This window comes from Staurois parvus, unplaced genomic scaffold (genome assembly GCF_062004578.1).
Source record: "Staurois parvus isolate SC_StPar_1 unplaced genomic scaffold, SC_StPar_1.0 ptg000634l, whole genome shotgun sequence".
Lineage (NCBI taxonomy): Eukaryota > Metazoa > Chordata > Amphibia > Anura > Ranidae > Staurois > Staurois parvus.
The window spans coordinates 12616684-12635053 of record NW_028318430.1 but is presented as its reverse complement, the minus strand read 5'-3'; the positions used below and the strand labels follow the sequence as shown (position 1 = coordinate 12635053).

At 39.9% G+C, this 18370-nt stretch overlaps 1 protein-coding gene across 6 annotated transcripts in view; it reads left to right on the top strand.

Moving 5' to 3' along the window:
• ARHGEF7 (Rho guanine nucleotide exchange factor 7) overlaps positions 1 to 18370 on the top strand; it is a 223673-nt gene that overhangs the window by 89343 nt on the left and 115960 nt on the right. The window lies entirely within an intron of this gene.

Below are 18370 nucleotides of genomic sequence, written 5' to 3'. Positions count from 1 at the left end.
CCATATTTCTGGCACTTGCAGGGCTTTACTTACTGCGATTCCAAAACGCGCAACAGGCATTTGGGTGCCGTTCAAATGCAGTGCAATTCTGGCCACATGAGTTTAAAAATGGAGTACAGGGCCTGGCAGCAAAAGTGGTTTAAGCACAAGTGTGAATGGGCACTCAAATTACAAAACCAGTTTTTTTGGGAACATTATGTATATTTTTTGTTATAACTGCAGCACATTTAGAGGATATTGTCTTTACCTCTCTGCTCTGATTTGTGTTTTTATATTTTAGATCATTCTATCGGTCTGTCTATGTCCTTTTTTTTTTTTTTTTTTTTTAAATATATTTTTAGTAGTAATTTATTGTTAGTTTATAGTTTGCATATAAAAATGGCAATGGTTTATTTATTAGTGGTATAGGTTGTATTCTCTATTTTCTGCTGTTGGTTTGTAAGTAACCATGCACACTGGGCTTAATTAAAAAAAAAAAAAAAAAAAAAAAAAAGAAAAAGCTGCTTCTTCATACGTTCTGTGTTTTTGCCTGTAGAAGCAGCTTAATGTTATCCTATGTGTCCATGCACATTAGGACGTTTAGGGGCATAGTTTATAGTCAGTGTTTTTAGAGGCAGGAAAAAAAATCCTTTTTGTTTTGCATTTTTGAGAGCAGTTTTCTGGAAGAAAAAAAGAGAAATGTGCCCAGCTGCTAGTATAAAAAACTGCTCAAAATGAGTGTTCTGCCAAGGGAACATGCATTTTTTTAACCAGTGTGTATGGACCCTAAGAGCTGTTCTTTTCTCAGCCCAATTCTAGATTGCTGTGCATTATCAATGCAAGTTGATGGTATTGCAGATTTGTTGGTTGTGTGAAGCATAGGCAGCCTTTGTCAATTTGATCAGTTTGACGTCAGTCTGACATGCTTCTGAGATTGTTCAGAATTCTTTGACAGGTGCATTTAACCTGCAGCAATCCTTCTGTCCTACATTTGAACTGCTTCAAGCTGGTTTTGCATCCCCACAGACTTCTATAGGAATGTATAACCTGTGTAAAGCAAAGCCTATTGACTCAGGTCATAACTGTGTTTTGTGATGCAGTGCTTTGGGTTTAAACACTTCACATGTTATGATCGGCATCATGTAGTTACATCTTTTATACTTATGCAGGTTTTGTTCGTTTTTTTTTATCAAATTGTGTGCCAAGTTTTCTTTTTGTGTATAGTGTTGAAAGCAGTCCATAATTTATCTCCTAGTGTCTCAAACAAGCTTTGAGCTCAGTACTATAGAACAAAGAATGCCAAACGTGCAAGTTTACTTCAGGTTGTGTAGCCCACAGAAACAGGCTAGCAAATCAAATTTGCTTGAAAGACAATAATGCCCTCTTGTGGTACAATTACCACAATTACAATGTGCTGTTTTGGTGTGTTTTATGGTTCAATCTTTCCACTGCTTTCATAATAACTAGGTGGTATGAATAATTGCTTATTTAGATTGTTATTTTACAGTGCGATTATCAATCTTTTCTTCAACATTGGCTGGTATTCATAAGTCATCACTGATCGTACAACACTAAACTGTCAAAATTTTATATTTGTCACATTGTTGTGGTGTTAATTTTTTTGTTACACAAAATTTAACACAATCGCTTTTTTTCTCTGTATAGTTTGTTGGCAATTATTAGGGTACTACTACAACCTAAATTCCCCACAAAATTGGGACACTGTGTAAAATCTACAAAAAAACTGAATGCAATGATTTGCAAAGCTCATAAACAAACAGAACAATAGAAACTAAAAACATGTCAAATGTTTAAACTGAGAAAACTTTCAATTTTAAGAAAAAAATAAGGTAATTTTGAAATTGATGGCTGCAACCCGTCTAAAATAATATTGGAACAGGGCCATGTTTACCACAGTGTTGCATCCCTTCTTCTTTTAACAACACTCTGTAAACATCTGAACTGAGGAGACCAGTTGCTGGTTTTGGGAGAGGAATGTTGTTCCATTTTGCCAGATTAAAGGATTCTATTTGTTCAGCAGTGCTGGGTATTTTTTCTCTTATTTTTCATTTCAAGATACAACAAATATTTTCAGTTGGTGAAAGGTCTGGACTTTAGGCAGGCCACTTAAGCACCCAGACTCTTCTACTATGATGCCATGCTGTTGTCATAGATGCATTATGTGGTTTAGCGTTGTCCTGCTGGAATATATTTAGCATTGTACTGCTGGAATATGCAAGGCCTTCTATGAAAAATAATTTGTCTGGATGGAAGCATATGCTGCTTTAAAACCTGGATATATTTTTCAGCATCGATTTATGCTTTTTCAGCTCTGTCCATTCCATACGTACTAATGCACTGTTAAAAAGCTGGAAGGTCCCTCTCCACTTTAGTCTGGAGGATGCGATGCCCATGTTGCCAAAAGGAATGTAAAATTTTGATTTGTCTGACCACAGATTATTATTATTACACTGGATTTATATAGCGCCAACAGTTTGCACAGCGCTTTACAATATAAGGGAGACAGTACAATTACAATACATTTCAGTACAGAAGGAATAGGAGGGCCCTGCTCGTGGAGCTTACAATCTAACGGAAGGGGGAGGTGATACAAAAGGTGATAACTGCAGGGGATGATCTGTCGGAGGTGATTCAAGTACAGTTCTTAGGTGGAGGTGGGGTAGGCTTCCCTGAAGAACTGAGTTTTAAAAGATCGCCTAAAGGCAGACAGGGTGGGGGCTGACCGGACATGCTGTGGTAGGGAGTTCCAGAGGATGGGGGAGGCTCTGGAGAAGTCCTGGATGGAGGCGAGCGTGGGAGGAGGTGATGAGGGAGCTAGAGAGGAGGATATCATGGGAGGAGCGGAGCGGGCGATTTGGCCAGTATCTGTGGATGAGGTTGGTGATGTAGCTAGGGGCAGTGTTGTGGATGGCTTTGTAAGCTGTGGTTAGTATTTTGAATTTTATACGTTGGGTTAGTGGAAGCCAGTGAAGGGATTGGCAGAGAGGGGCAGCAGTCGCTGATTGGTTGGTAAGGTGTATGAGTCTAGCAGCAGTATTCATAATAGACTGAAGGGGGTATAACCTGTGTAATGGTAGACCAGTGAGGAGGGAGTTGCAGTAATTGAGGCAGGATATAACCAAGGCATGGATAAGTTGTTTTGTGGTGTCATTGGTCAGGAAGGGGCGGATTTTGGAAATGTTCCGGAGGTTGAGGCGGCAGGATTTAGCCAGTGAGTGGATGTGGGGCCCAAAGGAGAGGTCAGAGTCTAGGATTACGCCTAGCACCCTGGCATGAGGGGAAGGACCAATGGTTGTGCTGTTGATCTTGATGGTAAAGTCATGAGTGGGGGATCGGGGAGGAGGAAATATTACAAGCTCGGTTTTTGAAAGATTGAGTTTAAGGTAGTGATGTGACATCCATGCTGATATGTCGCTTAGTAGATTTGTGATACATGAGGAGATTGAGGGGGTGAGCTGGGGAGTGGAGAGATAGATCTGGGTGTCATCAGCATAGAGGTGGTATTGGAAGCCATGGGAGGTTATCAGTTGGCCCAGGGAGGAGAGAGAGAAAAGGAGGGGCCCAAGGAAAGAACCTTGGGGTACCCCAACAGAAAGAGGGAGCGGAGGAGTTGTATGTGACACTGAAAGTGCGCTGAGAAAGGTAAGAGGAGAACCAGGAGAGAGCAGAGTCACGGAGGCTGATGGAGTGGAGTTTACTGAGGAGGGGTGGGTGGTCGACTGTGTCAAAGGCAGCGGAAAGGTCAAGGAGTAGGAGTATGGAGTAATGGCCGTTGGTTTTAGCAGCTAGTAGGTCATTAGTGAGTTTTAGTAGGGCAGTTTCTGTGGAATGTCGCGGGCGGAAGCAAGACTGTAGGGGATCAAGAAGGTTTTTGTCAGTGAGGTAGCAGTTTTTCTCAAATTAGTTTTTTCCCTTTGCAGGCTACCATTTTAAATGAGCTTTGGCCCAGAGAAGATGTCAGCATTTCTAGGTCATGTTCAGATCATGTTCTTCTTTACACGATAGAGCTTAACCTTTCATTTTTGGATGGAATGACGAAGTGTGTTTACAGACCGTGATTTTTGGCTGTATTCTGAGCCCATGCAGTGATGTCCATCAAAGAATCATGCCTGTGTTTAATGCTGTGCTGTCAGAAAATCATGCGCATCCATTATTCTCGGTGATGATGATTCTATGTACCGTAGATGATATTTTTTTGCAATTTTACATTGAGGAACATTATTTTGAAATGGTTTTGACATTTAACAGCCTTTCACTACTTGATGAACTACTGCTCATCTTTACTTCTGAGAAATTCTGACTCTTAAGATGCACTTTTTATACTCAACCCCAGCTCTTGTTAGTACCACTTGCTTTGCCAGCTTTTTGTTGGTCTGTCTCAACTTTTTTGAGATGTGTTGCTGCCATCAATTTCAAAATTACATGAATTTTTCCTAAAATGGTTAATTTTCTCAGTTTAAACATTTTGGTTTTCAGTTGTAAATAAAATATCGGTTTATGAGATTTGCGAATAATTGCATTCTGTTTTTGTGTAGATTTTACACAGCATCCCAACTTTTTTTGATTTCAGGTTGTAGTTGAATATAGCTTCTATTTAGTAATGATTGTTGGCTAGAAAACTTTTTTTTTTCCAGGTTGTTCACACTGGTATTTAGGGAGTAAATTCAAAAGATGAATATGGTTGGTAACATGAAATTGTGCCTTAATGATTGATATACTGTAAAGGACTTTAATGTTAGGTCCACTAGGCTTTTCTGGCATTTGTTAAACAACCCATTAAGTTGAAAGGCAAAACATTTGTGAATTCAGATAAAAAAAATTCTAAACACCGCCCCCCCCACCTTTTTTTAAAGTTATCACATACCCTTTGTTCTCAGCAGCACAGAGAATTTAGAGAGCTGTGGGAGGGGAAGCAACAGCACACTCCTCTTACCAGTAAATGGCTTTGGGGAAGGAGGGGTTAGTGGCTTGCCGGCACAAATCTGATCATTGGAGGAGAGCAAGCTGATTTCACAGCACAGCTATAGAACTGACCACACTGTGCTCTCATGCTTAGCGTAAAATTTGACAATGCAAAAGAATGCTTCGATTCTGCTATACACATTCCTTCTACCTGGTGCAATGATGTGCATGGGCGCAGAGAAGGCAGGGTTACAATGTCACACTGACAAATCAGATCAAATTAGTTCTGAGAATGATTTTTACATGTTTAAACAGAGATACTAGTGCATTGTGTAACAAAGCATTAAATGGGTATACTATGACAAATAGACTTTTCTAAGGTTGTTGTGTATGGTTCTATGTAAATTACTTAAATCCAACTCCACTTTTTTTTTTTTTTTAAATAGTCTATAGTTTACACCATAAAATCATGGTGATGGCTGAGCTTGATTCGAAGTAGGATAAAGGGCTGCACGGCTACTGCCATACAGATTAAGATAAGGAAATTATGAAAAACTCTGAAAGTGGGTTTGTTTATAACTAACAAACTAAAGGCTAGTGCCAGCTTCCTAACAATCAATGCAAAAATGGACCATTTGCCTGTTTTACTTCTGTTTGGGTCCGCTTCCGTTTTTTAAATGGAACAAAAGTAGAGATATTCTGGCATATCAACAGGTATTTTTCTGTACTTGCAGATTCTTTGAAGTTATAAACATAGAGAAATTTGCACACATTGCAAATACACTATATTGCCAAAAGTATTGGGACACCCCTCAAAATCATTGGATTCTGGAGTTACAATCACCTTCATGGCCTTAGGGGTATAAAATCAAGCACGTAGGCATGAAGACTACTTCTACAAACATTTGTGAAAGAATGGGTCACTTTCAGGAGCTCAGTGAATTCAAGCATGGTACCGTGATAGGTTGTCACCTGTGCAATAAGCCCATCTGTGAAATTTTCTTGCTACTAAATATTCCACAGTAAACTGTTAGTGGTATTATAACAAAGTGGAAGCAACTGGGAACAACAGCAACTCAGCCAAGAAAAATGACAGAGTGGGGGTCAGCGTATGCTGAATCGCACAGTGCGCAGAAATCGCCAACTGTCTGTAGAGTCAATAGCTAAAGACCTCCAAACTTCGTGTGTCCTTCATATTAGCACAACAGTGCGTAGAGAGCTTCATTGAATGGGTTTCCATGGCCGAGCAGCTGCATCCAAGGCTTACATTACCAAGTGCAATACAAAGCATTGGATGCAGTGGTTTAAAGCAGGCCGCCACTGGACTCTAGAGTAATGAAGACTTGTTTTCTGGAGTGACGAATCGTGCTTCTCTGTCTGACAATCCGATGGACGTGTCTAGGTTTGGTGGCTGCCAGAAGAACAGTACATGCCTGACTGCATTGGGCCAAGTGTAAAGTTTGGTAGAGGGGGATTATGGTGTGGGGTTGTTGGGTCAGTGCCTGAACTCACACATGTTCTTCTGGAAGAATGGTCAAACATTTCCATAGACACACTCCTAAACCTTGTGGACAGCCTTCCCAGAAGTGTTGAAGCTTTTATAGTTGCAGAGAGTGGGTCAACTCAACATTGAATCCTACGGACTAAGACTGGGATGCAATTAAAGTTCATGTGCGTGTTAAGTCAGGCATTTATTATTCTTAATTGATCTCACTGCTGGTCAAGTCTGTGACAATTTTTTTAGATCCAGTGCTAAGGCTATACCAAAGCACTGTCCTGTACCCAAGTGCTGCTATGTACCTTTTCCAGAGCGAAATCTCTATCCAGGAAAGAGAAACTATTGGCTGAGGTCTTCAAAGAAAAATTTCTCTGTCACATTGTAATTTGTGTTTAGTGGTATTGCTTGTCCAGCAACTACTGCCCATGATGGCTTCCATGCAGGCCTGCTCACTCTCAATCGTTTATTCGCCTCCTGAAGGGAATTTGAGTCCACAGATGGAAACAAGCAAATACTATGTAGTCCAGCATATCATCTGCAGTTCCACCAATGTTTGCATGCATTTATTATAGTCTGTTTTAATCACTATAAGGAATAGAACTAAAACAAAATCTATATACAGTGCCTTGAAAAAAGTATTCATACTCCTTTAAATTTTCCACATTTTGTCATGTTACAACCAAAAACGTAATGTATTTTATTGGGATTTTATGTGATCGATCAACACAAAGTGGCACATAATTGTGACGTGGAAGGAAAATGATAAATGGTTTTCAACATTTTTTACAAATATCTGAAAAGTGTGGTGTGCATTTGTATTCAGCCCCCTTTACTATAATACCCCTAACTACAATCTAGTAGAACCAATTGCCTTCAGAAGTCACCTAATTGGTAAATAGAGTCCACCTGTGTGTAATTTAATCTCCGTATAAATACAGCTGTTCTTTGAAGCCCTCATAGGTTTGTTAGGGAACATTAGTGAATGAACAGCATCATGAAGGCTAAGGAACACACCAGACAGGTCAGGGATGAAGTTGTGGATAAGTTTAAAGCAGTGTTAAGTTATAAAAAAAAAATCACAAGCTTTGAACATTTCATGAAGCACTGTTCAATGCATCATCCGAAAATGGAAGGAGTATGGCACAACTGCAAACCTACCAAGACATAGCTATCCACCTAAAATAACAGGCCAAAGAGAGCATTAATCAGAGAAGCAGCCAAGAGGCCCATGGTAACTCTGGATGATCTGCAGAGATCCACAGCTCAGGTCGGAGAATCTGTCCACAGGACAACTATTAGTTGTGCACTCCACAAATCTGACCTTTATGGAAGAGTGGCAAGAAGAAATCAGTTGCTCAAAGAAAGCCTTAAGAAGTACCGTTTACAGTTTGCAAGAAGCCATGTGGGGGACACAGCAATCATGTGGAAGAAGGTGCTCTGGTCAGATGAGACCACAATGGAACTTTTTGGCCTAAAATCAAAATGCTATGTGTGGCGGAAAACGAACACCCCATCCCCAACGTGAAACATGGTGCTGGCAGCATCATTTTGTGGGGATGATTTTCTTCAGCAGGGAATCTGGTCAGAGTTGATGGGAAGATGGATGGAGCCAAATACAGGGCAATCTTAGAATAAAAATGTGAATAAATCAAAGAGTGCGCTAAATATACGTAAATACAAAAATTATTTGTTTAAAATAATGATGTCCGTGATAGAAAAAAATTTATATAAAAGTCCATCCACCATAACAAAGTAATTCAACAGTTCTGAAATCTTGTATAAATCAAACACCGTGCAAAAAAAATCCACCACCGAATAAAATGGGTACACTCACCAGAGCTCCATGCTGACCAGATTATAAATCATCAAAGATAGCGTTTGCTCTGGGAGCGATGATCAGCAGAAGTAATCCAAACTGGGAGCAATATACTGCAAGCAGCCAGTCAGCACAATATGGAATAGCCTTAACAGCAGGTAGTCATCACATCTCCATACCATAGATCATGTTTGGGGAATCAAAAAAGGAAATCATAGTGCAGTACGTTTAAAACCAAAATGTTTTATTAAAACGTCAGAAATGCACTCACAAGCAGGGTGTCTAGCCGACACCAGCAATGACAGCCTCAAGAAAACAGGGACGAGCCTCGCTCACCGCATATCACAGCCGACAGTCTATGAGGAGTGTCCAGACGTCACATCCAAAAGAAGCCCCGCCCTACTAGTTTTGTCATCCGACGTCCTCACGGAATTTCGCCACGTGTTTGATTTATGCAAGATTTCAGTACTGTTTAATTACTTTGTTATGGTGGATGGACTTTTATATAAAATTTTTTCTATCACGGACATTATTTTAAACTAATAAAATTTTGTATTTACTTATATTTAGTGCACTCTTTGATTTATTCACATTTTTACCTTTTTTTGGTTAGTAGTGCAGCTTTTGTTCTATTTAGTTTGTGGCGCTTTTTTTTTTTTCTCTATTTCTCATATAATCTTAGAATAAAACCTGTAAGAGTCTGCAAAAGACTTGAGATTGGGGCGGAGGTTCACCTTCCAGGACAACGACCCTAAACATACAGTCAGAGCTGCAATGAAATGGTTTAGATCAAAGCATATTCATGTGTTAGAATGGCCCAGTCAAAGTCCAGACCTAAATCCAATTGAGAATATATGGCAAGACTTGCAAATTGCTGTTCACAGACACTCTCCATCCATTCTGACAGAGCTTGAGCTATTTTGCAAAGAAGAATGGGCAAAAAAAATCACTCTAGATGTGCAAAGCTGGTAGAGACTTCCCCCAAAAAGACTTGCAGCTGTAATTGCAGTGAAAGGTGGTTTAACAAAGTATTGACTTGGGGCCTGAATACAAATGCCGCCACACTTTTCAGATATTTATGTGTAAAAAAAAATTTGACAATTCATCATTTTCCTTCCACTTCACAATTATGTGCCACTTTGTGTTGGTTCATCACATAAAATCCCAATAAAATACATTTAAGTTTGTGGTTTTAACATGACAAAATGTGGAAAATTCCAAGGGGTATGCATACCTTTTCAAGGCACTGTACAGTTCTCAACAATTCTTTCCATCATTAAGGAAAAATGTAAGGATTCTCCACAAATGTTTTACAGAACGATAGGATTTTTGAGACCTTAAGGAAGTACATTGTACAGTTGCAAGAAAAAGTATGTGAACCTCTTGGGATTACATGGAGTTTTGCATGAATTGGGCATAAAATGTGCTCTGAACATCATCTAAGTCACAACAATAGAAGAACACAGTGTGCTGAACATAATACTACACAAACATTAGATGTTGCCATGGTTTAATTGCACATAACATGTAAACATTCACAGTGCAGGGAGGAAAAAGTATGTGAACCTTTGGACTTAATAACTGGTTGACCCTCCTTTTGGCAGCAATAACCTCAACCAAACATTTCCTGTAGTTGCAGACCTGCACAACGATCTGGAGTAATTTTGGACCACTCCTCTTCACAAAACTGTTTCAGTGTAGCAATATTCTTGGGATGTCTGGTGTGAATCGCTTTCTTAAGGTCATGCCACAGCATTTCAATCGGGTTGAGGTCAGGACTCTGACTGGGCCACTCCAGAAGGCGTATTCTGTGCTGTTGCAGCCATTGTTTTGTTGAATTACTTGTATGCTTTGGGTCATTGTCCTGTTGCATCACCCATCCTCTGCGGAGCTTCAGTTGGCGGACAGATGGTCGTACGTTTTCCTGCAAAATGTCTTGATAAACTCTGGAATTCATTTTCCCATCAATGACAACAATCCGTCCAGGCCTTGAGGCAGCAAAGCAGCCCCAAACCATGATGCTCCCTCCGCCATGTTTTACAGTGGGGATGAGGTTTTGATGTTGGTGTGCTGTGCCTTTTTTTCTCCACACATAGTGTTGTGTGTTCTTCCCAAACAACTCAATCTTGGTTTCATCTGTCCACAGTATATTTTGCCAGTAGTGCTGTGGAACATCCAGGTGCTCTTTTGCAAACTTCAAACGTGCTGCAATATTCTTTTTGGACAGCAATGGCTTCCTCCGTGGTGTCCTCCCATGTACTCCATTCTTGTTTAATGTTTTACTTATTGTAGATGTGTCAACAAAAATGTTAGCATGTGCCAGAGATTTCTGCAGGTCTTTAGCTGACACTCTGGGATTCTTCTTTACCTCATGCAGCATTCTGCGCTGTGCTCTTGCAGTCATTTTTACAGGACGACTACGCCTAGGGAGAGTAGCAACAGTGCTAAACTTTCTCCATTTTTAGACAGTCTGTCTTACCGTGGACACATGAACATCAAGGCTTTTGGAGATACTTTTGTAACCCTATCCAGCTTCATGCAAGTCAACAATTCTTGATCGTAGGTCTTCTGAGAGCTCTTTTCTGCGAGGCATGGTTCACATCAGACAGTGCTTCTTGAAACCAGTAAACCCAAAACAGGTGTGTGTTTTTTAAGGGCAGGACAGCTGTCAGCAACATATCCAATATCATCACACTGATTGCAGTCAAGGTTGGCTCACTCCTGGCTCCAATTAGCTCTGGGAGAAGTCATTAAGCTAGGGCCTCACATACTTTTTCCTCCCTGCACTGTGAATGTTTGCATGTTATGTGCAATTAAACCATGGCAACATCTAATGTTTGTGTAGTATTATGTTCAGCAGACTGTGTTCTTCTATTGTTGTGACTTAGATGACGTTCAGAGCACATTTTATGCGCAATTCATGCAAAACTCCACGTAATCCCAAGGGGTTCACATACTTTTTCTTGCAACTGTATGTCCCAAGTCTAAAAAAAAATAAATAAATCACCAATTGTACCTGATTACCTCATTCCTCTGCCTTCGGGACTGAGAAGCTTTTTAAACTATCCTGTAGCAGTTTGTTCTGCCAGTTGGCGCTTATATGGCCCATCAGTTTGTTGTTTTGATAGCTTAAATTTCTCATGCTTATTCACCATAGGACTTGTGCATTAGAAGCAAGCTAGCCTAAAAATTTTATTTTCCCTATCGCAACCAGCGCCTGATTTCCAAATCTGTACTGCAGAAATGCCAGTGAAAAATTCTGATTTTCGGTTATTAGAAGGGAAAAAAGTATGTATGTAAAAAAAAAAAAAAAAAAATATATATATATATATATTACACACACACTATATTGCACACTATCTTGCCAAAAGTATTGGATTCAGGTGGTCCAATCACCTCCATAGCCACAGGTGTATACAGTCAAGCACCTAGGAATGCAGACTGTTTCTACAAACATTTGTGAAAGAATGGGTTGCTCTCAGGAGCAAGGAGGAGGAAATCAAGCTTTGTATTGTGCCAAGTGTAAGGTTTGGTGGAGGGGGGATTATGGTGTGGTGTTGTCTCAGGGGTTGGGCTTGGCCCCTTAGACTGGCCATACATTATACAATTTTCTTTAGATTTTTGGTTTGGATTTAACAAAAACCACATAATAGGAGGTCAAATCTAACAACACTTTCAGTTGTATCCAATTAGGCAGGCACTTGCACTACATAGTTGAAGGTAAATCTAAAGGAAACTGGGCAGAAATTGGACAGAAAATTGTATAGTGTATGGCCTTAGTTCCAGTGAAGGGAACTCTTAAGGTGTCAGCATACCAAGACATTTTGGACAATTTCCTGCTCCCAATTTTATGGGAACAGTTTGTGGATGACCCCCTCCTGTTCTAACATGACTGCGCACCAGTGCACAAAGCAAGGGTGCAGGAACTTGACTAGAGCGGAGACTGTGAGCCAGGTCTTGTCCAATATCAGTGCTTGATGTCACAAATGCGCTTCTGGAAGAATGGTCAAACATTCCCATAGACACTCCTAAACCTTGTGGACAGCCTTCCCAGAAGAGCTGAAGCTGTTATAGCTGCAAAGGGTGGGCCAACCCACTATTGAACTCTACGGACTAAGGCTGGCCATACATTATACAATTATCTTCCAATTTTCTGCCCAATTTCCTTTAGATTTACCTTCAACTGTGTAGTGCAAGGGCCTGCCTAATTGGATACAATTGAAAGTGTTGTTTAGGTTTGTCCTCCTATTATATGGTTTTTGGTAAATCTAAACCAAAATTCTCCAGATAATTGTATAATGTATGGCCAGCCTGGAATGCCATTAAAGTTCATGTGTGTGTAAAGGCAGGCATCCCGATACTTTTGGCAATTTAGTGTGTGTGTGTGTGTGTGTGTGTGTGTGTGTGTGTGTGTTTTTTTGTTCTCTCTATAAGTGTCTGCATTTACTCTGTCATTTTACCCGCTTGTTAATGTAAATATCCTTATACTTTTAGAATATCAAAGTACAAAGTAAATCTTTTACAGTGTTTTTTTTTTTTTAAATTTGACAGCCTGTTACGTTCTACATTGGTACACTTCATAAGAAGTATCGTGTAGGCTTTCTGGTATCATTTGTTGAAAATATATACCTTATGTAGACCTTGCATAACAGTTTCTTCTTGCTGTAGCATGGTGAGTTAAGAATAAAGGTTTCTTTCATTTTGAAAGTGCTGTAACCCATGGCAGCGAGTGATCCTATTTCACTTACCTGCCTCCAGTATAATCAAAACAAATAGGATTCTGAACTTTGTACGTAGTTGTTGCTTGTTACTAAATATTATTTCATTATCCTACTTGTGATAGAGGTTTGTGTTCACATAAGTGTTGTGAGAGAACTGTATGAGAGAATCTTCTTTTGGTATACTGGGATGTCTCTAAGCTCAGAGATGTCTTTGCCATTCATTGCTTGTTGGCATAGATTTATTCTGCACTTCAACAGCAAGCCTCTGTCTTAGTACTTGTCAATTCCTCCAGTGCACTAAGGGAATGGGGAGACGATTTGGTTGCAGTGTCATGGGCGCTTCTGTGAGCAGCTACAGTTCTTGCAATCCACGCAGAAGGACATGGCTGAAGGTGGCAGCAAGAGAGGTGACTTGACATTTTGCTTAATCTAGTGATTGATTAAATTGTAGCATTTTTTGATAAACTTCTATAAATATGCTCTGAGGTTTTCTGAAATTGTGATTTCTTTTCACGTGTCTTGTCTGTGCGGTCTGCATGTTGGCTTGTACTTGAACACAGGGTAAGGCTAAGATGACAGAGTTCTGTGGGATTTCACAGGACGTTAAAAAGGTGTAATTTAGTGTATTTGATTTCTTCATGTTTTATATATATATATATATATAATCTCTTTGTTCGTTGGACATATCATCTGAGGTTATAAGCATATATTATACTGTGTCCTTGGATGATGTTTTTAGGGCAGTAGTTAGATCTGAAGTAACTAGGTCAGGTCTTCAAGCTGAATTCCAGGCAGATGTAAAACACCTTTTTAGTCCAGCATTGAATTCAATATAAAAAATACTGGTTGTTTTAATACTGGTACCTGCGTGTAATATGTTGGCTTCCTGTAATCTTTAGCATTGCAGTACTCACACCGAGAGTAGACGGGTTAACACTCTATGACTTTGGTTCATTTCGAAAGTGCCATAACCCATGTCTCCAGTGAAGTTTCAGAGCTGTTTATGCTGTCTGGCAGGGATGCCCAGATCACAGGACCAGTTGAACTGTATTAAAACTCCCCCCCAGGTAAAATGTATGTGTTTCAACTGTGTATTTAGCTGTTTGTGTGTAGTTCATCTTTAGGACTTGTGTTTGTATGAGCGAGATGCCCATATGAACATGGCAAATGCTAGCATTTTTTTCTGAACAAATGTGAGTTTTGATCACATTGGAGCCCGTGTACTCATGTGCCTTCTCTTAAAACGGAACATTTTATGATCAATGAAATTATTGGCTGTGTAGAAAATTTGTATTTAGAATGCTACTGATTTCATATGATTTATGCCACCTGTTGCTGATCTCTACAATTCATATCTGAAAAACAGCTATAGATTAAATTTGTGTTCCTTGAGAATGTAATAGCTCTACACCTAAATAACAGGGCTATAATTATCTTACCATCTCCTCACAATGTGACTTTTAGTATCATTTCAGGAATATGTAATTCTATTTGCATCCTTTTACATTTTTCCTGAACGAGGTGTGGTGGATTGGAGGTTGCCTGATGTAAACAGACAGGGGAGTCCATTCACATCCAGCCACCCTTTAAGCTATCATGGGTCCACCCGTGTCAGCCAGGCACAGATGTCAAATAACTGACATCCGTCCATGGCGGGATCTAGGGGGGTGCTGGGGTGGACTATGGCCCCCCCCCCCCCCCCGATTTTAGTTGTGCCCACCAAAGCCAACCCTTACCTGCCGCTATACTGCCCTAACCTGCCACTATCCTACTGTAACCTGACACTTTACCGCCCTAGTTTTGACACTATACTGTCCTTGACTGACACTACACTGATCACAGTTATCGGTTGTGTGGGGAGGAGGAGCTCTGCTGCCTGTGCCCAGGCTGTTTGCAGTGCCGTGATGGGAGAAGGAGTTGTGTTCCATCCTCTGCCCTGCCAGGACTGACCCCTGTCCTCTTCCATGCTGACCTCCTATCCTCTGCCCCCTGACATTTTTTACTACACCCTCACGTTGGACAGGGTAGATTTGGCCCTGCATCCGTCTCATTCGTTTCTTGTTAGGCAGGGGATCTGCTCATTGATCCCCTGCTGATCAGGGCAGACTCTGCTTCATGTAAAATGACCCTAGTGTGCATTGCCTTTTTTTTAAATTTGCCTCTCATAGCACTTTCAACAGCCATGCCTGTTACAAGAATCCTATGTCATCTTTGTTATGGCCAGCTAACTACTTTATGACATTTCTGAGACACACAGATATAGACGCAAAGAGTCAATTTACTGAGGAGGTCAATAATTAGGTCTTCAGCTGCAAATGAACTTGCAAAATGTAACAAAAATGCTCTTATTCCCCACTGTGAAGTTTGAAATGAATGGAAGCATTCAGTGAAAATGAACAGTCTTTAGTGTACTCGCTGAATAAAACATCAAGGCTTCCTGTCAATGCTGTCCAGTTACTGAACTAAGTACAGTCAGAAATGGAAACATTTAACTATTGGAAATGACGTATGCTGAGTCTGTCCAGCCTTCATATCAAGCAGATCCAACCGTTTTCAGAAATTCTCAAGAATTGTATCTTCTGTTGGTGGTTTTGGTATTTGCATAGTAAATTCCAATTGTTAAAATGTAATACAGCGTTGGTGTGAGTGTGGAAGGTCTAACTCCTTTTATCAATAACATATTTTGATGAATCAACTGACAAAAAAATGTCCTCTGCTTACAGATGGCATCTAAACTAATCAGGTAACATAACAACTAATCAGGGCTTTTTTCAGCGGGAACGTGAGGAAATGCAGTTTCAGCACCTCCAGCACTGATTGTGTGTAATAGTATGGGGAACTGGGGTGTGATGGAGGATCTAATAATGCTGGCTGCTAGGGAATCTATTGTTGCATGGTGGTATATTGTTGCTGGTGGGGATCTATTGTTGCTAGGGGGTCAATTGTTACTGGAAGGGATCTACTTTTGAGGGAGGGATCTATGTTTCTGGCTGCTGTGGAGAGTCAGTTGATGCTGGCTGCTGGGAAATCTGTTGTTGCTGGGGGTATTTTGTTGTGGGGTTCCATTGTTGCTGCTAGCTGCAAGTGATCTATTTTACGGATTTTCTTGTTGCCATGAAAGATTTCCATACAAATTACTTGGCACCACAAAACGATACTTGGCTCTGTATTCTCTAAAAGGCCTCATACTGGGAGGTGGGTGGGGGTTGGAACCAAGGAACGGTGCTCGGAAGCAGGTAAGGGGAGGAGACAAGAAGTGGCTCAGAAAGGGGGAGTTCCTGCACCTCTTTTCTGAGAAAAAAAAGCCCTGCTCCTAATACTTTTTTTTTTCATGAACCATTTATCATAATACTGCAGGGTTTGGGTGGGCACAGACACAGTATGGCTTTGAAATTTGTCCGTTTCAGCCAGGATAGGCTGAGATTCAACTCATGTATACGCAGGCTGATTGTACCAAAGTCTATCCATCGATCGTTTTGGGTACAACCAGCTTGTCTTATTGAACTTCAATTACTGTCAGAGGCTATAGCTGCTTGCAGTGACCAGTTTTATACCCGCTGGAAGAGGTAAGAATACTTTTTTCAAGGCACCGTGTGTGTGTGTGTGTGTGTATATGTATATGTATATGTGTATGTATGTGTATATATATATATATATATATATACTGTGGATATATTTAATAATGTGTGTATGTATATGTGTGTGTGTGTGTATGTATGTATGTATGTATGTATGTATGTATGTATATATATATATATATATATATATATATATATGCATATGCGTGCACCCTGAATGTTTTTGTGCACGTGTAAACAAGGCTAATTGACTCAACTATGTTTGAAAATATAGGAACTGGGGTGTAGAAAGATGGCAGCAGGTTCTCTGGGCTCTTTGGTTGTAAAAGGAAGGTAGTTTGTTCACCAAAGGGCTGGAGAGCAGTACAATAATAAGTGACTGCAGGCAATAGTGAAGCATGGTGGAGGTTCCATGTAGGTTTGGAGCTGCATTTCTGTTAATGGAGTTGGAGATTTGGTCAGGATCAGTGGTCTCCTCAATGCTGAGAAATACAGGCAGATACTTATTCATAATGCCATACCATCAGGGAGGGTGGCCCCAAATTTATTCTGCAGCAGGACTACTAAACTATTAACACTTCTATTTCTGAAAGCATTTTTCACACCTGTCCAAAATGTTTGCACAGTGCAGTGTGTGAAAGAAAATAGCTTCACTCCTCCATGTGTGCTCAAACATGAGTCCTCTTGTGTAAAAACCAGCTTGTGTAAAAGCCACCAAGTGAAAGCTGTGGTGCTCTACTCCAGCATATTCTGCTTGAACAAATTAAATATTGCCTCCCCTTGTTATGGTATGGCTCATAGAATAACATAAAAATACTCCATAAAGCTGTTTGCGTAAGTTTATTTCAAATAAAATCAGTAAAGGCAGTGAACTGATAAAAATTTTAATTGGGTATTCATATATTAACACATCTCTAATGCAGGCCATAGATTTCCAATTTTCTTGCCGAATTATCGGCCGATAAAAAAATCGGCCGATATTCATACCTTTACTGGGGAAAAATGTCGGCCGTTTTTCTTAATTTTAAGAGATTTTGAAAATCGGCCATGCTGGAAAATCCTGGGACGATTTGTTAGATCGACCGATTTTCATGGTAATTTATGGTCAAATCGTCCGTTCTTCTGGACGATTTGACAATAAATTGACTATGAAGAAAAAGGAGTAATAGAAGAAATAGATTTTGCAGGAGAAGAAGAAATAGAATATCAAGAAGAATAGAAGAAAAGAGGAGAAGATGAAATAGATTTTGCAGAAGAAGACGGAGAAGAAGAAAAGTTGCTACATTGTATCTGTATGCATTTTGGATACAGATGTTTCTATTCAAGTACAAATAGATACAATGTTGTTTCTCTTCTTCTTCTTCTGCATAATCTGTTTCTTCTGTCAAATATAATAGCGGGTCTCTATGCAGGGACACCACTATTATATTAATTGACGGCTGTAGACGGGACTAAAACCCACAGTCCTTTTTTTTTTTTTTTTTTTTTTTAAATTAGTGGCAATGTCGGCCGTCTGAATGACCGATTTACGATTTTTAAAAAAATAAAAAAACGGCCGATTTTCCCCACGTCTATGGCCTACATTAGAGTATTGCAGCCACAAAATCTGTGTATTATGCTGTGAATGGGCCTTTAGCATTTATTTTTAGGGAGAGCACTGCACTATTTGTTTTATTTTGTTTTGTTCTTGTATGAATCACATGTTGTGCAGGCAGCACTATGTTTATATTTTTAGTCACACGATTGATTTGATAGAGTAGTGCGGGGGTACAGAGGGTTTTTTTTTTCCCTTCTTTTAATGTACACCTTGCTATGATTTGCTCTTCAGGTAACTATTAAATATCTCATCCTAATT